The sequence below is a fragment of the Budorcas taxicolor genome, chromosome 10 (genome assembly GCF_023091745.1).
Source record: "Budorcas taxicolor isolate Tak-1 chromosome 10, Takin1.1, whole genome shotgun sequence".
NCBI lineage: Eukaryota > Metazoa > Chordata > Mammalia > Artiodactyla > Bovidae > Budorcas > Budorcas taxicolor.
In genome coordinates, this window is record NC_068919.1 from 48,937,679 (window position 1) to 48,962,261 (window position 24,583).

At 41.6% G+C, this 24,583-nt stretch overlaps 1 protein-coding gene across 1 annotated transcript in view; it reads left to right on the forward strand.

Annotated features, from left to right (window-relative positions):
* The window catches only part of GTF2A2 (general transcription factor IIA subunit 2), a 32,192-nt gene continuing 7,609 nt past the window's right edge, over positions 1–24,583 (forward strand). The window contains exon 1 of the mRNA XM_052646494.1: positions 1–120. The gene's annotated coding sequence lies outside the window, so the exon portion shown is untranslated. The remainder of the gene's footprint in view (positions 121–24,583) is intronic.

The window sequence follows — 24,583 nt, forward strand, 5'->3', positions numbered from 1 at the left end:
GCCGGCCGACTGCGATCTCTGCTGCGGCGGGAGAGGTGGTCGGGAAAGTAGGTACCTTTGGCTGACCTACTGGCTGCGCCACTTCTATCCGCTCCGAGGCGGGAAGCGCCTATTCCCCAGGTACTGGGTGAACCGGCCCGCACTCCCTGCCACTCTCCAGACCAGGCGTTACGTCGATTGGGTTTCTGGGAGGGCATTTTCGGCTTGGCCCGTTACCAATTTCGATGCCTAAATGGTCCCGCGGCGCTCCCGGGATGGGAAGGAAAGGGAGGCGGCCAAGAGACTTGTTGTCCACCGGGTGTCAAGTAAACAGTCCAGGGAACACGGGGGTTTGGGAGAAAGGTCCTCAGCCTAGCACCGTATTTTTAGCCAGGTGAATGTCTTAAAGCCTACAAGGGTGAGTTCCCCACCCCACCCCCACCCGCAATATCGAGGGGTCGCTTTCTTTAAATGTCTCATTCTTGTGTCTTCGGTCACTTGAAGCCTGCTTTCAAACCTCTTGTGAATTCGTACTAGAACGAATTTAAACCGGATGGTTTGCTCAAGAAAAACTAGGACTGTCCGGTTACTTCCGAACGTGGCGCCTTCTACTTTTCTACACTGCAAAACGGAGTAGTACTAAAATTCTATGGCTCAAACTACATCTAGAAAAATTTAATATCTCACAAGCAATTTGGGGGAATCTAAGACTGTTAAAGCAAGTAATTTTAACAAATATTTAAATAACTTTGTAAAAGTATTTTTTGAGGCATAATAGGCATATAAATACATGAGTTTCAGGTGTGCAACATGATTCGATGCTTGTACATATTGCAAAAGGATCAACCCAGTAAGTCTAGTTAGCATCCGTCACCATGGTTGCAAAAAAAGTTTTTTTATGAAGAATTAAGGTCTGTCTTAGTAACTTTCAAATATGCAATACAATATTATTAACTCTAGTCATCATGCTGTACCTTATATCCCTGCGATGTATTTTATAATTTATAATTAAATTTTATTAATTTATAATTTTATGATTTATGGTTTATAATTGGAAGTTTGTCGTTTCATCCATCCTTTTCCCTTACCCCTAATCTTCTGTGAGCTTAATTTTCTTTTGTTTCTTGGTTTCCACATGTAAGTGAGACCATGTGGTATTTGTCTTGCTTTAATTTCTTTGACTCGATGTAATTTATTTGACTTGGTGTAATGCCCTCAAAGCCCATTCACATTGTCTCAGATGGCAAGATTTCACTTTTCTAAGCGTCTGAATAATCATCTTATTATATAATATACCACACCTTTTTTTATTGATTTACCCATGAATGGACATTTTGGTTGTTTCTGTGTCTTGACTGTTGGAAATAATGCTGCAGTGGAAGACTGTATATATCTTTTTGTGTTTGGTTTTTTTAATTGAAATATAGTTGTGTTAGCTTCAAGTGTACAGTAAATAGGTTATACATAACCTATTTTAATCTTTTTTAAGATTTCTTTTCTCATGTAGGTCATTACTGAATACTGAATAGAGCTCCCTGTACTTTACAGCAGGTCGTTATTATCAGGTTTTTTTTTTACTTTTTTATTTTTTAATTTAAAAAGTTATATTTTCTATACAACAAATACTAAAACACCTGCAATGCTTCTTCATTTTTATTAAAAGGCAAAACCATCACAATGCAAAGAAATACAAAATGTAAGATGAAGCTATTGACTGTTGTCTGACAATGACAGACAGCAATGGCTAAATTAGTTAAGCTGCTCATTTATCTCCAGAGGTTTATTTAACTCATCAGAAATATCTTTTCTCTTAACATGAAAAAAGACAGTGAAATGTGCTACCTACAATAGTGTGTATATGTTAGTCCTCATCTCCCAATATATCACTCTCCCTCATCCCCCTGGTAACTGTAGTTTGTTTTCTACATCTGTGACTCTATTTCTGTTTTGAAAATAAGTTCATTTGTACCATTTTTGTAGATTCCACATAGAAGTGATACCATGTGTTGTTCGTCTTTGTCTCGTTTACTTCACATAGGATGACAGTCTCTGGGTCCATCCATGTTGCTGCAGATGGCATTGTTTTGCTCTTTTATGGCTGTGTAATATTCCATTGTATATACGTACCACATCTATATTTAGGGCTGCTTCCATATCTTGGCTTTGGTCTGGAAAATCTCCTGGAGAAGGAATGGCTACCCACTCTGGTATTCTTGCCTGGAGAATTGCATGGACAGAGAAGCCTGGCAGGGGGTCACAAAGAGTCAGACATGACTGAGTGACTAACAGTCTTGGCTATTGTAACTAAATAACGCTGCAGTGAACACTGTGTGTGTGCCTGCTCAGTTGTGTGAGCCCATGGACTGTAACCAGCCAGGCTCCTTTGGCCATGAGATTATCCAGGCAAGAATATTGGAGTCCATTGCCACTTCCTACTCCAGGGGATCTTCCCAATCCAGGGATCAAACGCACTTCTCTTGGGTCTCCTGCATTTGGCAGGCAGATTGTTTACCATCGTACCATCTGGGAAGCTCCAGTGAACATTGGGGTGCATGTATAGGAGTGGGAGTGCCGGATCATACAGTAGTTCTATATTTAGTTGTTGTTTTTTGGTTTGTTTGTTTTTAAAAAGAAGCTCCAACTGTTGTCCATAATGGGTACACTAATTTACTTTCCCATCATCAGTGCAGGAGCGTCTCCTTTTCTCCACACCTTCTGTAGCATTTATTGTTTCCAGATTATTTTGCTCATAGCCATTCTGACTGGTATGAAATGATACCTCATTTCAGCTTTGATCTGCATTTTTCCAATTTTAAGCATCTTTTCGTGCACTTCTTGGCCATCTGTCTGTCCAGTTTGGTGCCGATGGTTTAGTTGCTAACTCATGTCAGACTCTTGTAACCCCATGGATTGCAGCCTGCCAGGCTCCTTTGTCTAGGGGATTTCCCAGGCAAGAATACTAGAGTGGGTTGCCATTTTCTTCTCCGGGGCATCTTCCCAACCCAGGGATTGAACCCACATCTCTTATGTATTGCAGGCAGTCTCCTGCATTGCACGTGGACTCTTTACCAACTGAGCTACCAGGGAAGTCCTATTTGGAGAAACATCCATTTAGATCTGCCCATTTTTTGATTGGGTTGATGGGGTTTTTTGATGTTGAGCTGCATGAGCTATTTGTGTATTTTGGAGAGTAATCTCTCATTGGTTGTTTTGTTTGCAAATAGTTTCTTCCATTCTGTGGGTTGTCTTTTAGTTTTGTTTATGGTTTTGTTGTATAAAAGCTTTTGAGTTTAATTAGGTCTCATTTGTTTGTTTTTGTTTTCATTGCTGTAGGGTGTCAATCCCAAAAGATACTGCTGTGATTTATGTCAGTGTTCTGCCTGTGTTTTCCTCTAAGAGTTTTATAGTATGCAGTCTTACATTTAGGTCTTTATGCTGCGTTTTTAGTGTGTGTGTATGGTGTTTGAGAATATTCTGATTCCATTCTTTTACATGTAGCTGTCCAGTTTTCCTGGCACCACCCCTCCCACCCCCCGCTCCCTTTTGTTTTGATTCAGTTCAGTCAGTCGTGTCTGACTCTTTGTGACCCCATGAATCGCAACATGGCCAGGCCTCCCTGTCCATCACCAACTCCTGGAGTTCACTCAAACCCATGTCCATTGAGTCGGTGATGCCATCCAGCCATCTCATCCTCTGTCATCCCCTTCTCCTCCTACCTCCCAGCATCAGTCTTTTCCAATGAGTCAACTCTTCACATGAGGTGGCCAAAGTATTGGAGTTTCAGCTTTAGCGTCATTCTTTCCAAAGAACACCCAGGACTGATCTCCTTTAGGATGGACTGGTTGGATCTTCTTGCAGTCCAAGGGACTTTCAAGAGTCTTCTCCAACACCACAGTTCAAAAGCATCAATTCTTCTGTGCTCAGCTTTCTTCACAGTCCACCTCTCATATCCATACATGACTACTGGAAAAACCATAGCCTTGACTAGACAGACCTTTGTTGGCACAGTAATGTCTCTGCTTTTGAATATGCTATCTAGGTTGGCCATAACCTTCCTTCCAAGGAGTAAGCATCTTTTAATTTCATGGCTGCAATCACCATCTGCAGTGATTTTGGAGCCCCAAAAAACAAAGTCTGACACTGTTTCCACTGTTTCTCCATCTATTTGCCATGAAATGATGGGACCAGATGCCATGATCTTAGTTTTCTGAATGTTGAGCTTTAAGCCAACTTTTTCACTCTCCTCTTTCACTTTCATCAAGCGGCTCTTTAGTTCCTCTTCACTTTCTGCCATAAGGGTGGTGTCATCTACATATGTGAGGTGATTGATATTTCTCCCGGCAATCTTGATTCCAGCTTGTGCTTCTTCCAGCCCCGCGTTTCTCATGATGTACTCTGCATAGAAGTTAAATAAGTAGGGTGACAATATACAGCCTTGACGTACTCCTTTTCCTATTTGGAACCAGTCTGTTGTTCCATGTCCAGTTCTAACTGCTGCTTCCTGACCTGCATATTCTGTCATTTGTATAGTTATTGATTTTTGGTTGCATTGTCTTGATTGCGCTGGACCTTTGTTGCTGCACAGACTCTGTCTAGTTGCAGAGAGTGGGGGCTACACTCTAGCTGTGGCGCACGGCCTCATTGCAGTGGCTTCTCTGGTTGGGGAGCACAGGCTGTAGGTGCACAGGCCTCAGTAGTTGCAGCACTTGGGCTCAGTAGTTGTACCTGAGCTTAGTTGCTCCCAAGCATGTGGAATCTTCCCTGACCAGGGGTCAAATGCGTGTCTCCTGCATTGGCAGGTAGATTCCTATCCATTGCACTGTCAAGGAAGTCCTCCTCCCCCGCCTTTTTTTTAAGATATTTGAGTATTTGAAATCTTTTGTGTGTGGCTGCACTGGGTCTCAGTTGTGGCACACAGGATATAGAGCATGCAGGCTCAGTAGTTTTGGTGCAGGGGCTCTCCAGCTGTGGATGCATGGGCTTAGTTACTCCACAGCATGTGGGATCTTAGTTCCCCCATTAGGAATCAAGCCTCAGTCCCCTACATTGGAAGGCAGATTCTTAACCACTGGACCACCAGGGAGGTACCCCCAGCACCGCTTGCTGAAGAGACCGTCTGTCCTCCATTGTCTGTTTTTGCCGCCTTTGTCATAGACTACTTGACTATGGATGCATGGTTTTATCTCTGGTCTTTATCCTGTTCCATTGATGTGTATTTCTGGTTTTGTGCCAGTACAGTCCATATTCAAGGAACCTGATTGCCCCAACTCTGTCTTTCTTTGTCAAGTTTGCTCTGGTTATTCAGGGTCTTTTGTGTTTCCATACAAACTGTAAACTTTTTTGTTGTGATTCTGTGAAAGATACCATTGGCGATTTGGTAGGGAATGCACTGAATCTGTTGATTACCCTGGGTAGTATAATAATTTTGATAATATTGAATCTGCTATTCCAGGAACATGGTATATCTCTTCATCTGTATCATCTTTGCTTACTTTCATCAGCGTCTTTTAAAGTTTTTAGAGTACAGGTCTTTTGCCTTCCTAGTTAGCTTTGGGGGAGTGATGGTAAATGGGATTTTTATTATTGTTATTATTTATTTATTTATTTTTGGCTGCGCTGGATCTTCATTGCTGCTCACAGGCTTTCTCTGGTTGTGGAAAGTAGGGACTACTCTTTGTTGTGGGGCGGGGGCTTCTCATTGCGATGGCTTTTCCTGTTGCACAGCACAGGCTCTGGGGCACACAGGCTTCCGTAGTTGTGGCACATAGGCTTAGTTGCGCTGTGGCACTTGGGATCTTAGTTCCCATACCAGGGATTGAACTCATGTCCCCTGCATTGGCAGGAGGATTCTTAACCACTGGACCACCAGCAAAGTCCTGGGGTTTTTTTCCCTTAATTTCTCTCTATTTTCTTTCGTTGTTAGTGTATAGGAATGTAAGAGTTGTCTTTGTGTCTCAAACTCACCGATGAGTCCTAGTAGTTTTCTGATAGCATTTTAGGATTTTCTGTGTGTAGTATCGTGTCATCTGCAGCGGTGGTTACACTTCTTTTCCAGTTTGAATTTGTCTTCTTTCTTCTCTGATTGCCATGGCTAGAGCTTCCAAGACTGTTGAATGAAAGTAGCAAGAGTGGACATTCTTGTTTTGTTCCTGATCTTAGAGGAGATACTTTCGGTGTTTCACTGTTGAGAATGATGTTAGCTGTGGTTTTCCCATGTATTGCCTTTATTATGTTGAGGTAGGTTTCTACTCTGCCTACTTTCTGGAGAGTTTTTACTATAAATGTGTGTTGAGTTTTGTCAAAAGAGTTTTCTGCATCCAGTGAGATGATCATATGGTTTTTATTCTTCAATTTGTTAATGTGGTGTATCACATTGATTTGCAAATTCTAAAAAAAACCCTTGAATCCCTGGGAAAATCCCATTTGATCATGGTGTATGACCCTTTTAACGTGTTGTTGGATTCAGTTTGCTAGTGTTGTCTTGAGGACCCTTGTGTCTATGTTCATCAGTGATATTGGCTCATGGTGTATGACCCTTTTAACGTGTTGTTGGATTCAGTTTGCTAGTGTTGTCTTGAGGACCCTTGTGTCTATGTTCATCAGTGATATTGGCCTGTAATTTCCTTTTGTTGTGGTATCTTTTGTTTGGTATCAGGGTGATGGTGGCCTTGTAAAATGAGCTTGGGAGTGTTCCTTTGCGATTTTTTTGCTTTTGGCTGCTCTGGGTCTTCGTTGCTACGGGCAGGCTTTCTCTAGTTGTGGCGAATGGGCTGCTCTCTAGTTGCGGTGCATGGCCTTCTTGCGTGGCTTCTCTTCTCATGGAGCATGGGCTGGAGACACAGACTCAGCAGTTGTGGCACGCTGGCTTAGTTGCCCAGGGATTGAACCTGGCCCTGCACTGGCAGGTGGATTCTTAACCACTGAACCACCAAGGAAGCCCCCCCTGCGGTTTTTTGGAAGAGTTTTAAAAGGGTGGAGAAGGATTGGAGGAGGCAATGGCAGCGCACTCCAGCCTCCTCGCCTGGAAATTCATGGACAGGAGCCTCGTAAGTTACAGTCCATGGGGTCACAAAGAGTCTGGCACGACTGAGCGACTGACTGTGTTCTTTCTCTCAGTAGAAGGGCAAGTGTTAACTCTTCTCTAAATGTTTGATAGAGACAAATTCACCTGTGAAGCCACCCGGTCCTGCACTTTGTTTCTTGGGAGTCTTTTCTTTTAATCAGTTTCAATTTCAGTACTTGTGATTGGTCTGCTCATAGTTTCTGTTTCTTTCTGGTTCAGTCTTGGAAGCTTGTACCTTGCCAAGAATTTATCTGTTTCTCCTAGGTTGTCTATTTTATTTGTGTATAGTTGCTTGCAGCAGTAGTCTCTTATGATCCTTTGTATTTCCATGATGTTGGTGGTAACTTTTGCTTTCTCATTTCTAATTTATTCGAGCTTTCTCCTTTTCTTTCCTGATGACTCTAGCTAATGATTTGTCAATTTTGTTTTTTCTTTTCAAAGGACCAGTTTTTTGTTTCATTGTTCTTCTCTGTTCTGTCTCGATTTCATTTACTTCTGCTTTGATCTTTATGATTTCTTTCCTGATAGTAACTTTGGGTTTTGTCTGTTCTTCTTTCTTTAGTAGCTTTAGGTGTAAGATTAGGTTGTTATTTGAGATTTTTCTTGTTTTCTGAGGTAAAATTATATTGGTATAAACTTCCTTCTTAGAACTACTCTTGCTGCTTCCCATGGAGGTTGGATCATCATGTTTTCTTTGTCATTTGTTTCTTGGTTTTTAAAAATTTGCCCTTGGATTTCTTCAGTGATCCATTGGTTGTTTAGTAACATATCTGGTAGCCTTCACATATTTGTGGGGTTTTTACAGGTATTTCCCCCCCCCCCCGTAATTATTTCTAATCGCTTACCATTATGATCAGAAAAGATGCTTGACATGATTTCATTTTTCTTAAATTTACCAAGGCTCAATTTGTGGCTCAGAATGTGATCTGTCCTGGAGAGTGTTCCATGTGCACTCGAGAAGGAAGTGTATTCTCCTTTTGGTTGGAATTTCCTGTATAGGTTAAGTCCAGTTGGTTTAATGTATCACTGAAGGCCTGTGTTTCTTTACTGATTTTCTGTCTGGGTGATCTGTCCATTGGTGAAAGTGTGGTGTTTACGTTCCACGCTATTATTGTGTACCTGTCAGTTTCCCCTTTTATGGCTGATAGCATTTGCCTTACGTATTTAGGCCCTCCTGTGTTGGGTGCATATGTATTTACAGTTCTCATGTCTTGTTGGATTGATCCTTTGATCATTACGTAGTGTCCTTCCTGCTCCAGCTTTCTTTTGGTTTCCATTTACATGGAGTATCTTTTACCATCCCCTCACTTTGTATATGTGTCCCTAGTCTGAAGTAGATCGCTTATAGGCAGCATATATACTGATCTTATTTTTGTATCCATTCAGCCAGTCTGTGTCTTTTGGTTGGAGCATTAATCCATTTACATTTAAGGTATTTTGATGTGTATGTTCTTCTTGCCATTTTCTTAATTGATTTGGATTTGTTTCTGACAGTCTTCTGTTTTTCCTTCCTTTTTGGTTTGATGACTGTCTTTAGTGTCGTGTTTGTGTTATTTGTGTGTGTGTGTGCATCTGTTGTGGTTTGCATATATCATTTTGAATTAGTGTTTCCTTTTCCTTCAAATAAATACACAAAAGTGGAATTGTTGAGTTATAAGATGATTCTGTCTTTAATATTTTGAGGAGCCTATATACTGTTTTCCATATTTGTTGTACCAGTTTGCATTCCCACCAGCATTACACAGTGATTTTTCCTATTTCTCTGCATCATCACCAAATACTTGTTACTTCTTGTCTTTCTGATTATAGCCATGCTGATGAGTGTGAGGTGATGTGTCATTGTGGGTTTGATTTGCAGTTCCCTGATAATTAATCATGAGTAGTTTTTGGCCATCTGTATGTGATCTTTGGGAAAATGTCTGTTCTGATCCTCTGTCCATTTTTTAATCAGATTACTCTGCTTTTTTGCTGTTGAGGTGTGTGAACTCCTAATATATTGGGGATAGTAACTCCTTATCAGATACATGATGTGCAAATATTTTCTCCCAGTCTGTATGTTGAAAGTTCCCTGGTGGTCCAGTGGTTAAGACTCCACATTTCACTGCCTGGGTTTGATCCCTGGTCAGGAAAACAAGATCCCTCATGCATCCCTCAGTGTGGCCAAAAAAAAGAAAACATCTATACGTTGCCTTTCTATTTAGTTTTTTGGCATAACTCTAAATGTTATATCACTTTGAAAACTCTAGACTGTATTTTGATAAATTCATAGTTTTCAGAATACCAATTCACATGTCCTCTGAACAGCTCAATTTGAATTAACATTTAACTCATTAGGTATTTTTCAATTCAGTTCAGTTGCTCAGTTGTGTCCGACTGTTTGCAACTTCATGGACTGCAGCACACCAGGCCTCCCTGTCCGTCACCAACTCCCGGAGCCTCCTCAAACTCATGTCCATTGAGTCAGTGATGCCATCCAACATCTCATCCTCTGTCATCCCTTTCTCCTTCTACTTTCAAACTTTCCCAGCATCAGGGTCTTTCCCAGTGAGTCATTTCTTCCCATCAGGTGGCCAAAGTATTGGAGTTTCAGCTTCAACATCAGTCCTTCCAATGAATATTCAGGACTGATTTCCTTTAGGATGGACAGGTTGGATCTCCTTGCAGTCCAAGGGACTCTGAAGAGTCTTCTCCATCACCACAGTTCAAAAGCATCAATTCTTCGGTGCTCAACTTTCTTTATAGTCCAACTCTCATCCATACATGACTACTGGAAAAGCCATAGCTTTGGCCAGATGGCCCTTTGTTGGCAAAGTAACGTCTCTGCTTTTTAATATGCTGTCTAGGTTGGTCATAACTTTTCTTCCAAGGAGTAAGCGTCTTTTAATTTCATGACTGCAGTCACCATCTGCAGTTTTTTCAGTTCAGTTCAGTTCAATCGCTCAGTTGTGTCCAACTCTTTGCGACCCCAGGAATCGCAGCACGCCAGGCCTCCCTGTCCATCACCAACTCCTGGAGTTCACTCAGACTCACGTCCATTTTAGAGCCCCCCAAAGTAAAATCTGCCTCTGTTTCCACTGTTTCCCCATCTATTTGCCATGAACTGATGGCACCAGATGCCATGATCTTAGTTTTCTGAATGTTGAGCTTTAAGCCAACATTTTCACTCTCCTCTTTCACTTTCATCAAGAGGCTCTTTAGTTCTTCTTTGCTTTCTGCTGTAAGGATGGTGTCATTTGCATATCTGAGGTTATTGATATTACTCCCAGCAATCTTGGTTCCAGTTTATGCTTCATCCAGCCCATCGTTACTCATGATGTACTCTGCATATAAGTTAAATAGGCACGGTGACAATATACAGCCTTGGCATACTCCTCTCCCTGTTTGGAACCAGTCTGTTATTCCATGTCAGGTTCTAACTGTTGTTTCCTGACCTGCATACGGATTTGTCAAGAGGCAGGTCAGGTGCTCTGGTATGCCCATCTCTTTCAGAATTTTCCACAGTTCATGGTGATCCACACAGTCAAAGGCTTTGGCATAGTCAATAAAGCAGAAGCAGATGTTTTTCTGAAACTCTCTTGCTTTTTCAATGATCCAGCGGATGTTGGCAGTTTGATCTCTGGTTCCTCTGCCTTTTCTAAATTCAGCTTGAACATCTGGAAGTTCATGGTTTATGTACTTTTGAAGCCTGGCTTGAAGAATTTTGAGCATTACTTTCCTAGCGTGTGAGATGAGTGCAATTGTGCAGTACTTTGAGCATTCTTTGGCATTGCCTTTCTTTGGGATTGGATTGAAAACTGACCTTTTCCAGTCCTGTGGCCACCTCTGTCATTTCCAAAGTTGCTGGCATATTGAGTGCAGCACTTTCACAGCATCATCTTTTAGGATTTGAAATAGCTCAACTGAAATTCCATCACCTCCACTAGCTTTGTTCATAGTGATGCTTCCAAAGGCCCACTTGACTTTGCATTCCAAGATGTCTGGCTCTAGGTGAGTGATAATACCATCTTGATTATCTGGGTCATGAAGATCTTTTTTATATAGTTCTTCTGTTTCTTGCCACCTCTTAATATCTTCTGCTTCTGTTAGGTCCATACCATTTCTGTCGTTTATTGTGCTCATCTTTGCATGAAATGTTCCCTTGGTATCTCTAAAGACTATAGAGAAGTCTTTCCCATTCTGTTGTTTTCCTCTGTGTCTTTGCATTGGTGACTGAGGAAGGCTTTCTTATCTCTCCTTGCTATTCTTTGGACTGCATTCAAATGGGTATATCCTTCCATTTCTCCTTTGCTTTTTACTTCTCTTCTTTTCTCAGCTATTTGTAAGGCCTCCTCTGACAGCCATTTTGCCTTTTGGCATTTCTCTTTCTTGGGGATGGTCTTGATCCCTGTCTCCTGTACAGTGTCACGAACCTCTGTCCATAGTTCTTCAGGCGCTCTATCACATCTAATCCCTTGAATCTATTTTTCACTTCCACTGTATAATCGTAAGGGATTTGATTTAGGTCATACCTGAATGGTCTAGTGGTTTTCCCTACTTTCTTCAATTTATAAATCTGAATTTGGCAATAAGGAGTCCATGATCTGAGCCACAGTCTGCTCCCAGTCTTGTTTTTGCTGACTGTATAGAGCTTCTCCATCTTTGGCTACAAAGAATATAATCAGTCTGATTTCATTATTGACTGTGGTGATGTCCATGTGTAGAGTTGTCTCTTGTGTTGTTGGAAGAGGGTGTTTGCTGTGACCGGTGCGTTCTCTTGGCAAAACTCTATTAGCCTTTGCCCTGCTTCATTCTATACTCCAAAGCCAAATTTGCCTGTTACTCCAGGCAACTGTTACGTGACTTCCAACTTGTGCATTCCAGTCCCCTATAAGGAAAAGAACATCTTTTTTAGGTGTTAGTTTTAGAAGGTCTTGTAGGTCTTCATACGTATTTTTAGCATATATATACACATGTGCGGGCTTCCCAGGTGGCGCTAATGATAAAGAACCTGCCTGCCAGTGCAGGAGACGTGAAAGACGCTGGTTTGATCTCTGAGTCAGGAAGATCCCCTGGAGGAAGACATGGCAACCCACTCCAGTATTCTTGCCTGGCACATCCCATGGACAGAGGAGCCTGGTGGGTTAGAGTACATAGTCCAAAGAGTTGGACACAACTGAGGCGACTTGGCACGCACACATGCGTAAGCATACACATGTGTGTATTATAAGGTCTGCCTTTTGAATATGAGTCAGAATTTCCGTATTTGTTTTGCAGCTGCATTTTTTTGACTCCCTTCACCTCTGGCAACTGTCAGTCTGTCTGTATCTGTGCACTTGGGGTTGTTTGGTTGTTTTATAGATTGTACATACAAGACAGTATTTGGTATTTGTGTTTTTTTCCTCTCTGACTTTCAATTCACTTAGTATCATGCCAGGTTCCATCCCTGCCATAATAAGTGACAAGATTTCATTCTCTTTTTCTGACAGAATGATCCTTGTGTATAGATACCATAATTTCTTTATTTCTTTAAGTGTATATTTTTTATTATAGTTGAGCTACAATGTGTTAGTTTCAGGTATATAGGAAAGTGATTCAGTTATAAACTCTTAATTTATCCCTTCCTTCCATCATTCCCTTTTGATAATCGTGTGTCTTTTAAGTCTGTGAGCTTTTTTCTGTTTTGTAAACAAGTTCATTTGTATTACGTCACATGTAAGTGATATCATATATTTGTCTTTCTCTGTCTGAGTTAGCTTAGTGTGATAATCTCAGGGTTCATTTATGCCGCTGCAAATGGATTATTTCACTTTTTTAATGGCTAAGTGATATTCCATTTATATATCTCTCTCTCTCTCTCTCTCTCATATCTTAATTCATCTGTCCATGGACATTTAGGTTGGTACCATGTCTTAACTCTTATAAACAGCTCTCTGATGAGCATTGCGTTACATCCATCCTTTTGAACAATGGCTTTCTCTGAATATATGTCCAGGAGTGGGATTGGTGGATCCTATGATAGCTCTGTTTTTAGTTTTTGTGTTAACACCCACTTTTATTTATGTTTTTGAACTTACTGGCTATGCAGCATGTGAGATCTTCGTTCCTCACCAGAGATCGGACCCGTGCCCCCTGTATTGAAAGAATGGAGTCCCACCCATTGAACCAGCAGGGAAGTTCCTGTTTTTAGTTTTTTAAGGAGCCTCTGTACTGTTCTCCACAGCGCCTACCAGTTTACATCCCCACCAAGAGTGCAGGCGCATTCCCTTTTCTCCATGTACTCTCCAATGTTTGTTGTTTGTAGACAGCTTGATGATAGTCATTCTGACCAGCCTGAGGTGGTATCTCACTGAAGTTTTGATTTGCATTTCTCTAACAGTTAGTGGTGGTGAGCATCTTAGTATGTGTCTTGCCTATCTGTGTGTCTTCTTTGGAGAAATGTCTATTTTGGTCTTCCAGCCATTTTTCGATTGGGTTGTTTAGTTGTTTGATATTGCCTCCTTGAGCTGTTTATAAATTTTGCAGACTAATCCCCTGTTGGTTGCATCCTTAGCAAATATTTTCTCCCATTCTGTGGATTGTCTTTTTGCTTTGTTTATGGTTTCTTTTACTGTGCAAAAACTTTTGAGTTTAATTCGTTCCCATTTGAGGGCTTCCTGTGGCCCAAACAATAAAGAATCTGCCTGCAGTGCAGGAGACCCAGGTTCAGTCCCTCAGTCGGGAAGATCCTCTGGAGAAGGAAATGGCAACCCGCACAGGTACTCTTGCCTAGAGAATTCCATGAACAGCGGAGCCTGGTGGGCTACAGTCCGTGGGATCACAAAGAGTCAGACACGACTGAGCTACTAACTTTCACTATTTTTGTTTTTATTTTCATTACTCTAAGAGGTTTACCCCAAAAGATACTGCTGTGATTTATGTCAGAGAGTACGCTGCCTATGTTTTCTTCACTTTTAGTCTATATGTGTCCCTACATATGAAGTGGGTCTCTTGTAGATGGCAAACATACAGGTCTTGTTTTTGTATCCATTTAGCCAGTCTGTGTCTTTTGGTTAGAGCATTTATCCATTTAATTTAAAGTCTGTCAATGTGCATGTTCTTATTGCCGTCTTAACTGTTTTGGATTTGTGTTTGACAGTCTTATTTTTTCTTCTTCTTCTGTTTTCTTGTGATTTGATCATCAGAGTTGTGTTTGGATTCCTTTTTCTTTTGTGTGTATGTATCTATCTGTAGATTTTCAGTTTGCAGTTACCATGAATTACTGGTCTTTTAATTTCAAATGTGTTTCCATTATCCCGCATTTGTACTCTACTCATGATTGCTGGATTTGGTGTCACATTTGTGTTGAATGATTTCCTACTTTTACTGTATGTTTACCTTTACCTGTGAACTTCCCAATCATAATTTTCTTGTTTCTAGTTGCAGTCTTTTCTTTTCCACCAGGAGAAGTTCCTTTATCAACTGGTCTGGTGGCACTGAATTCTCTTGGCTGTTGCTTATCTGTAAAGCTTTTGATTTTGCTTCAGATTTTGTCAAATCTGAACAAGAGCTTTGCTGGGTGAAGTTTTCTTGGTTGTTGGCTCTTCCCTTTCATCGCTTTAAATGTATTGTGCCACTCCCTACTGCAGAGTTTCTGCTGAGAAATTAGCTGATAGCCCTGTAGGATTTCTCTTGTATTTCATTTGTTTTTCCTTTGTTGTTTTTAATATTTATTCTTCATCTTAAATTTTGTCAGTTTGATTACTGTGTGTCGTGGTGTATTCCTCTTTGGGTTTATACTGTATGGGACTCTGCTTCCTGGACTTGGGGATGTCTTTTTTTTCTTGCCCATATTAGGGATGTCTTCAGCTACTCAGGCCCTTTCTCTCTTTTCTCCTTCTGGAACCCCTATAATGCGAGTGCTGGTGCATCTGTTTTTGTCCCAGAAGTCTCTTAAACTGTCCTCACTTTTTGTTTTCATTCTTTTTTGTCTATCCTGCTCCGTGGCAGAGATTCCCACCATTCTGCCTTCCAGCTCCCTCCTCTGTTCTTCTGCGTCATTTATTCTGCTCTCGATTCCTCCTGGAGTATTTCTCATTTCATTTTATCGTATCGTTCATTTTAGTTTGCTTCTTCTTTAGATCTTCTAGGTCTTTGTTAAGCATTTCTTGCATCTTCTTGGCCTGTGCCTCCATTCTTTTTCCAAGATCTTGACTCATCTTTGCTGTCATTACTCTGAATTATTGTTTGAGTCCATTGCCTATCTCCCCTTCTGGGGCTTTACCTTGTTCCTTCATCTGGGACATATTTCTCTCTTTCTCATTGTATCTGACTTCTTGTGATTGCAGTTTCTCTTCCACAGGCTGCACAGTTGTAGTTCTTAGTTCTGCTGTCTGCTTCCTTTTGGATGAGGCTTATCTAAGAGACTTTTACAAGCCTTCTGATGGGAAGGACTGGTTCCTGGCCATTGGTGGGTAGAGCTGCATCTTGTCCCTCTGGTGGACAGGGCCGTGTCAAGGGGTATGTGTAGTAGGCAACTGTAGGCTCAGGAAGATTTTACACAACCTGTCTGCCAGTGGGTGGGGATGTGTTCCTGCCCTATTGATTGTTTGACCTGAGGCATCCCCATACTGGGGCCTACAGGCTATTTAGTAAGAAAATGTCAGCCTCCAGAAGGGCTCACACCAGTGAGTACTCTACAACTCCTGCCACCCTTGTCTTTGTCCTCAAAATGAGCTGCCGTCACTACTTAGCTCTCGGAGGTGAGCGCCAGCATGCAGGTCTGACCTAGTATGCTATGAGTATCGCAGTATCCTGGCTTCTTTGTGTGTGGATATAGAAAATTTGTTTTGGTATGTTGCAGTCGTTTAGCTGTGATTTTGGTGTTTTTGAGAGAGGAAGTGAGCTCATGTCCTTCTGCACCCCACAGTTTCTTTGTTCGTTCCATGTTTGATGGACACTTAGGTTGCTTTCACATCTTGGCTGTTGGGAGTACCTGTGAACATGGGGGTGCGTGTATCTTTCCCAGTTAGGGTTTTCTTTTTCTTTTGGTAAGCACCCTAAAGTGGAATTGTTGGGTCATATGGGAGTTCTGTTTTACTTTTTTGAGAAACATCCATACTGTTTTCCATAGTGGCTGTACCAGTTTACATTCCTATCAGCAAGTCGCAAAGGTTCCCTTTACTACGTCCTTGCCAATACTTGCTATCAATTGTCTTTTTTATAATAGCTAATAGTATACATTGGAATATATGAAATAGACTACTACACATTACATGTGTAATTTATAATTTTTTTACTGGGATTGTTTGGGTTTTTGCTATTGAGTTTTGTGTTTTTATATAGTCTGGATATCAGCCTCATGTGAGAAATAATGATTTGAAAATGTTCTCCCTCATTCAGTAGGTAGCCTATTCATTTTTTCATGGTTTCCTTTGTTGTGCATAAACTCTTTAGTATGATCCTAGCGCACTTCTTTATTTTTGCTTTTATTGCTTTTGCTTCTGATGTCAGATTTGGAAAACCATCACCAAGATCTGTATCAAGGAGCTTACCATCTCTGTTTTTCTCTAGGAGCTTTAGGGTTTTATGGTATTAGGTCTTATATTTCAAGCTTTTAAATCATTTTGAGTTTAGTTTTGTGTATGGTGTAATATAGTGGTCCATTGCCTTTCTTTTGTCATGAGGATGCCCAGTTTTCCCAGCACCCTTTAGTGAACAGACTGTCATTTGCCCATGTACAAAATTCTTGTCTTCTTTATCATAAGTTAATCAGCCATACACACCCAGGTTTACTTCTGGGCCCTTTATTCGCTTCCATTCATCTGTACATCTGTTTTTATTGGCAGTGACATCCTGTTTTCATTACGGTAGCTTCATTATAGAGTTAGATGTCAGCAGACATGATGCCTCCAGCTTTGTCCTTCTTTCTCAAGATGGCTTTGGCATTTTGGGGTCTTTGTGGTTTCATATAAATTTTAGGATTATTTGGTCTATGTCTTTGAAAAATGCCATTGGAATTTTGATAGGAATTGTGTTGAATCTGTAAATTGCTTTAGGTAGTATGGACATTTTAATAATATTGATTCTTCCAATCCACATGCATGGAATTTCTGTTTATTTGTATCATATTCAGTTTCTTTCATCATTGTCTTGCAGTTTTCAATATCCATATCTTTTATTTCTATATAGTTTGTTCTTTTTGAGGCAGTTGCAAACAGGATTGTTTATTTCTCCTTCTGATAATTCATTAGTTCAGTTCAGTTCAGTCGCTCAGTCATGTCCGACCCTTTGCGACCCCATGAATCACAGCACGCCAGGCCTCCCTCTCCATCACCAACTCCCGGAGGTCACTCAAACTCATGTCCATCGAGTCAGTGATGCCATCTAGCCATCTCATCCTCTGTCGTCCCCTTCTCCTCCTGCCCCCAATCCCTCCCAGCATCAGAGTCTTTTCCAGTGAGTCAGCTCTACGCATGAGATGGCCAGAGTATTGGAGTTTCAGCTATAGCATCAGTCCTTCCAGTGAACACCCAGGATTGATTTCCTTTTGAATGGACTGGTTGGATCTCCTTGCAGTCCAAGGGACTCTCAAGAGTCTTCTCCAACACCACAGTTCAAAAGCATCAGTTCTTCGGCGCTCAGCTTTCTTCATTTCTAGGTACCTCTTGGACTTCTCCTAAATGGGAAATGGAGAGGACACAAGAATCTATGCTCTACTTTAGTCAAGTTTGTATCTTCCTACTGGTACTCCTTCTTGCCCTCTTTATCCCCCTAACCTACCCCACACATTATGCTTACTGGTTTTTTGCCTTCGTTTATTTTTTGAACAGATATTTAATTTCCTTCCATCATGTGCCAGGTAGTGTTTGTTCTCGATGCCTGGTTTACTCTTCAGTAAACAAAAGCAGATAAAAGCCCTTGCTCTGGTAGGAGGTTACATTCTGCTGAAGGATGCAGAAAAGTAAACATAAAATAAGAAAACTGTATAATGTATTAGAAGGTCATGGTGCCATCAAAGAAACAGAGCAGAGTGAGGGAGATTGAGAGCTGCAGGGTGGAGGCGGGGGTGGGATTTTAAATATGTGGTCTGTTTAGGCCCCATTAAGTTCTTAAAGGTATTAAGAAAACCAAGTGAAGATCCAGGGGAAGATAATTCCAGGTAGAAAAGACAGCTGTCACAAAGGCTTACATAGGCAGGAACCACGTATGTCATGTTCTAAGAAAAATAAGGAAGCCATTGTGTCTGGAGAAGGGCAAGAACAAGCGGGAGATGGTGGATGAGGTCATCGAGGTAATAGGTGGTGGTGTTCAGTCACCAGGTTGTGTCTCACTTTTTCGTGACCCCATGGACTGCAGCACACCAGGCTTCCCTGTCCCTCACCATCTCCTGGAGTTTGCCCAAGTTCATGTCCATTGAATCAGTGATACCATCTGGCCATCTCATCCTCCATTACCCTGTTCTTCTACTTTCAATCTTTCCCAGTGACAAAGTCTTTTCCAATGAGTCAGCTGTTCATATCAGGTGGACAAAGTATTGGAGTTTCAGCTTCAGCATCAATCCTTCCAGTAAATATTCAGGGTTGATTTCCTTCAGGATTGATTGATTTGATCTCCTTGCAGTCCAAGGGACCCTCAAGAGTCTTCTCCAGCACCACATTTTGAAAGCATCATTTCTTCGGCGCTCAGCCTTCTTCACAGTCCAACTCTCACATCCATACATGACTACTGGAAAGACCATAGCCTTGACAATACGTCAGTTGGCAAAGTAGTGTCTTGGCTTTTGAACACACTCTCTAGGTTTGTCATAGCTTTCCTGCCAAGATGCAGTCATCTTCTAATTTCATGGCGGCAGTCACCATCCACGGTGATTTTAGAGCTCAAGAAGAGGAAATCTGTCAGTGCTTCCACCTTTTCCCCTTCTAATTGCCATGAAGTGATGGGACCTGATGCTATGACTTTAATTTTTCCATGATCTTAATTTTTTAGCATTGAGTTTTAAGCCAGCATTTTCTTTCTCCTCCACCCTCATCAAGAGGGTCTTGAGTTCCTTTTCGCTTTCTGCCAAGTGTGTGTGTAGAGTGGTGTCATCTGCATATCTGAGGTTGTTGATATTTCTCCCGGCTGTCGTGATTCCAGCTTGTAACTCATCCAGCCCGACATTTTGCATGATGTGCTTTGCATATGAGTTAAATAAACAGGGTGACAGTAAACAGCCTTGTCGTACTCCTTTCTTAATTCTGAAGCAGTCCGTTGTTCCAGACAAGGTTCTAACTTTTGTTTCTTGACCCACATACAGGTTTCTCAGGAAACAGGTAAAATGGTCTGGTGTTCCCATCTCTTTAAGAATTTTGCCGTTTGTTATGATCCACACAGTCAAAGGCTTTAGCATAGTCAGTGAAACAGAGGTAGATGTTTTTCTGAAATTCCCTTGCTTTCTCTAAGATCCAGCAAATGTTGGCAATTTGATCTTTGGTTCCTCTGCCTTTACTGAACCCAGCTTGAAGATCTGAATGTTCTCAGTTCAGAAACTGCTAAACCCTAGCTTGGAGGATTTTGAGCATAACCTTACTAGCATGGGAGTTTAGAACATTGCCTGGTGGTTTGAACATTCGTTAGTACTGCCGTTCTTGGGAATGGGATGAGGATTGACCTTTTCCAGTCCTGTGGCCACTGTGGGGTTTTCCAAATGTGCTGACAAAATGAGTGCAGCACGATAGTAGCATCATCTTTTAAGATTTTAAATAGCTCAGCTGGAATTCCATCAGCTCCACCAGCTTTATTGGCAGCAGTGCTTCCTAAGGCCCGCTTGACTTCACACTCCAGGATGTCTGGCTCTGAGTGAAAGACTACACCATCATGGTTATCCAGATCATTAACACCTTTTTTGTACGGTTCTTCTGTGTATTCTTTTCATCGCCTCTTGATTACTTCTGCTTCTATTAGGTCTTTACTATTTCTGTCCTTTATTGTGCCCATCTTTGGATGAAATGTTCCTTCAGTATTTCCAATTTTCTTGAAGAGATCTCGTCTTACCCTTTCTGTTGTTACCTTCTGTTTTTATGAAGGTAGTTTTTATGAACAGTTTTTTATGCACTATTGATTGAAGAAGGCCTTCTTGTCTCTTCATGCTATTCTCTGGAACTCTGCATTTAGTTGGGGGTACTTTTCCCTTTCTCCCTTGATTTTCACTTCTCTTCTGTTTGTAAAGCCTCCTCAGACAACCACCTTGCCTTCTTGCATTTCTTTTTCTTTGGGATGGTTTTGATCAGTATTACAGTTATGTTCTGTATTATGGTTTATCCTATTTATGTTTTCTTCAGTATTATGGTTTATTATCCTGTATAGTGTTATGGACCTCTGTCCGAAGTTCTTCAGGCACTCTGTTTACTAGATCTAATCCCTTGAATCTATTCATTACCTCCACTGTATATTCATAGGAGATTTAAGTCATACCGTACTGGACTGTGGTTTTCCCTGCTCTCTTTAGCTTAAGCCTGAATTTTGCTGTGAGGAGCTGATGGTCTGAACCACAGGCAGCTCCAAGTCTTGTTTTTGCTGGCTGACTGCTTTTCCATCTTCAGCTACGAGGAATGTTATCAGTCTGATTTTGGTATTGACCATTTGGTGATACCCATGTGGAGAGTCATCTCTTGTGTTGCTGAAAAAGGGTGTTTGCTATGACCAGTGAATTCTCTTGGCAGAATTCTGTTAGCCTTTGCCTTGCTTCATTTTTTTATTCCAAGACCAAACTCGCCTGTTACCCCGAGTATCTCTTGACTTCCTACTTTTGCATTCCAGTCCCCTATGACGAACAGGACGTCTTATTTTTGGTGTTAATTCTAGGAGTTCTGTATAGAACTGATCAGCTTCAGCTTCTTCAGCATCAGTGGTGGGGGCAGAGATTTGGATTACTGTGATATTGAATGGTTTGGCTTGAAACAAACCAAGATCATTCTGTCATTTTTACGGTTGCACCAAAGTACTGCATTTCAGACTCTTTTGTTGACTGTGAGGGCTACTCCATTTCTTCTATGGGATTCTTGCCCACAGTAGTAGATATAATGGTTATCTGAATTAAATTCACACATTCCCATCCATTTTAGTTCACTGATTCCTAAAATGTCGATGTTTCCTCTTGCCATCTCCTGCTTGACCATGTCCAGTTTACCTTGGTTCATGGACCTAACATTCCAGGTTCCTGTGCAATACTTGTTCTTCGCAGCATTGGATATTACTTTCATCACCAGACACATCCACAACTGAGTGTCATTTCCACTTGGGCCTAGCCGCTTCATTCTCCCTGGAGCTGTTAGTAGATGTCCTCTGCTCTTCCCCAGTGGTATATTGGACATCTTCTGACCTCGGGGGCTCATCTTTTCGTGTCATATCTTTTTGCCTTTTTATACAGTTCGTGAGGTTCTCACAGCAAGTATACTGGAGTGGTTTGCCATTCCCTCCAGTGGATTACGTTTTGTTAGAACCCTCCACTATCACCTGTCCAACTTGGGTGGCGCTACATGAGAGTTATGCTCAAAGAAATACTGTGTTCTAAAAGAGCACCTGACCGCTGAATTGGGATTAGAATGTAGAAGGCAGGCGTGGAAACCAGGAAACCAGTTAGGAAGCTATTTCAGTAATCCCAGTGACCGTTGATAGTGGCAGACATCGGGGTGATAACAGTACATATGGTGAAAAACGGCTGGATTCCGAATCCATATTGAAAGTAGAGTTAACAGGTTATGCTAGAGATTGGATGTGAAGGTAAGATGGCCAGACCAGGGGAAGGAAAAGGTGGTCAGGAATATCTTCACAGGTTTTTGCCTAAGCCCATAGAGGTATGGAGTTTTATCAACTGAGATGGGAAAGACAACAAACAGAGATGCTGAGTAGGCAGTTGGATCCAGCAGTGAGTCCAGGGCAAGGTCTGTGCTAGTGTACGAATTTGGGGGTCATCAGCGATGGTGTGTAAAGCCATGAGGCAGAGTGATAGCAGCAAGGAACAAGTGTAGACAGAGTCAGAGGACCGAGGGGCGCCTTGCGAATTACGAGTTAAGGGAGAAGAGCATCAACTAGCAAACGATATTGAGGAGGGACCAGTAAATGTAAGAGATGACCCTAAAAGTGTACTGTCCCAGTAGCTAAGACAAGATCCTCTATCAGAGGAGGGAACAGTCAGCTTTGCCAGATGCTTAGGTCTGATGAGAACTAAGAGTTGAGGACTGTTAGTTGTAGCATTGCCAGCGATAACCTTTGCAGTCTGTTTCATTTAATGCTTGAGGCAAAACTTTAAGGAGTTAAGTTTAAGAGAAAATGTGAGAAAAGGAATGAGAGACTGTGAATACAAACAACTATTTGGCGTTTTTGCTACATAGAGGAATAGAGAAATAAAGTGAGGCTGGCGGGAAACGCAAGTTGAGACTTTTTAAGATGAGAGAAATAGCTCCTGTTTGTTCATGGGAAAGATCCATAGACAGGGGAATTTGATAGAGCAGGAATAATTGAATTTGTGGAACAATATCCTGTCCTAGAGAGGTTAGGACCTGGTACACAGGTAGAAGGATTATATTTAGGTAACAACATGGATAGTTTGACTTTAGTGACAAGCGATACTGATAGGTGCTTAGATGTAGTTTTGAGAGTTAAAGTGCTTACCGCTTCACTTCCTTCAGTAAAGTAGAAAACCTATTATAAATGCACCTAATGGCAATACAATTTGATATTGGCATTTTGACATATCACCAAGTTATTTATTCACAAACAGATACTTACTGAATTCATACTGTGTACTAGGCATTGCTCCAGATGATAAATATATAAGTGAATGAAAGTCGTATCTTTAGGAAACATCTGTTTTAGTGGGGGTGAAAACAGGATAAGCATATTTATGTCAGCTTCAGTTAGTGGTATGAATGAAAATGAAGCAGTGCAAAGGGCAAGGGGGGAAGTTCTTTTTTCTAGGTTGGTCACAGAAGTCATTTCTAATGAGGTAATAACCGAGCAGAGATCTGAATCAAATGAGAGAGTAAACCATGCAGGCATCTGCGCGGAACACTTGAACCAAAACAAACAGCCAGTGCCGAGGCCCTAAACAAGAACGTCTTGCCGTATTGAAGCAGGGCGCTGGTAGCTGAAGCAGTCAGTGAGAGAGGGGGTGGAAGTCAAGTTCCAGAGCCATAGTGGAGGGCCCAGATCATTCAGGCCTTGAAAACCATTAGGAGGACTCTGGTGTTTACTTTGAAATAGGATGCTGCCATGAGAGGTTTCGATAGATGAGTGATGTGATTTTATTTCTGTTTTAAAAGGTTCACTGTAACAGCTCAAGGGGCATAGACAAGGGTGGAAGGAGGGTGACCCCTTACTTCTCTGTCACTGTAAATCTTAGTGACAGATGATGGTGATCTAGTACTAGCAGTGGAGATGGTCAGTGTTGTCCGATTCTGGTTCCATTCAGAAGGAACAGCTGAAAGGATTTGCTGATAGCTTGCATGCAGGATGCGAGAGAAGTTGACTGTAAGGTTTTGGGGCCATCTTTCTGGAAGACTGGATTTACTGTTAATTGAGGTAGGCAAACCAGGGGCAGAAAAGTTTCGAAGAATATCAAGAAATTTGGTTTTTGACAAATTTAATTTGATCTACTATTTGATATTTCCGTCCAGTGTCAAGGACGCCATTTTGTGTGCGGCAACGTGGGCATATGAAAAGTCAGGACTGGCGAAAAGTTTGCGGGTCATCAGCAGATAAATACAATGTATTTAAAGTTGTGGCCTAGATAGGGTTATTAAGGGAGTAAACAAATAGAGAGAAGACAGAAGCCTTGGGGTACTCAAGGCTTAGCAGTCAGGTTGCTGAGGAGCAGCCCGCCAAAGGAAACAAGAAGCTAGTACCCAGTGTGGCGGGAGGAGAAGGCTGACTGGGGGCCACAGAAGCCAGAGAAAAGATTTGGAGAGGCAGGAGGGACCAGGCGTATCAGATGCCCACCAAGTATGTAACGTGAAGGCAGCTGTTATTTTTTGCCAAGTTTTACTTGATGGTTACTCTGTGTACAACTGTCTCCCTCCGTCCAAACGGAAAGTGTCACGGGGTCAGGGATCTTACACGCAACATGTGGTAGAAGCTCAGTATTTGCTGAATCTGGACTCCTCTTCAAGCCCTTATCCCTCATCTCTTTCTAAACTTGTATTCAAGTACATCCTTTACATTGCTGCCCATTTGCCTGACCTTTCCTACCTAGAAAGCTTCAGGGGCTCCCCTTACCTTCACTGTAAAACTCTGGCACCTTTCCTGACAAATCCATCCATGTCATCTTTTTCAGCCTCACATCCTACTGCTTCCTATTCATATACCAATACCCTAATATGGATCAATTTGCAGTTCTGTCTATAGACTGGATGATTTCATCCTTCCGTGGCTTTATTCATTCTGTTTTTTCAGCCTCAGGTGACTTTCCTTCTTTGCTTGGCTAAAGTCTAGCTTGAAGAATCAGGAAGTTTTTGTGAGCCAGCTCATTCAGTCAGCTTCTGTATAATCTCTGTCACAGTTCTTATTCTCTATTAAATTTCTTTTGTATGTCTTTTTTATGTTTAC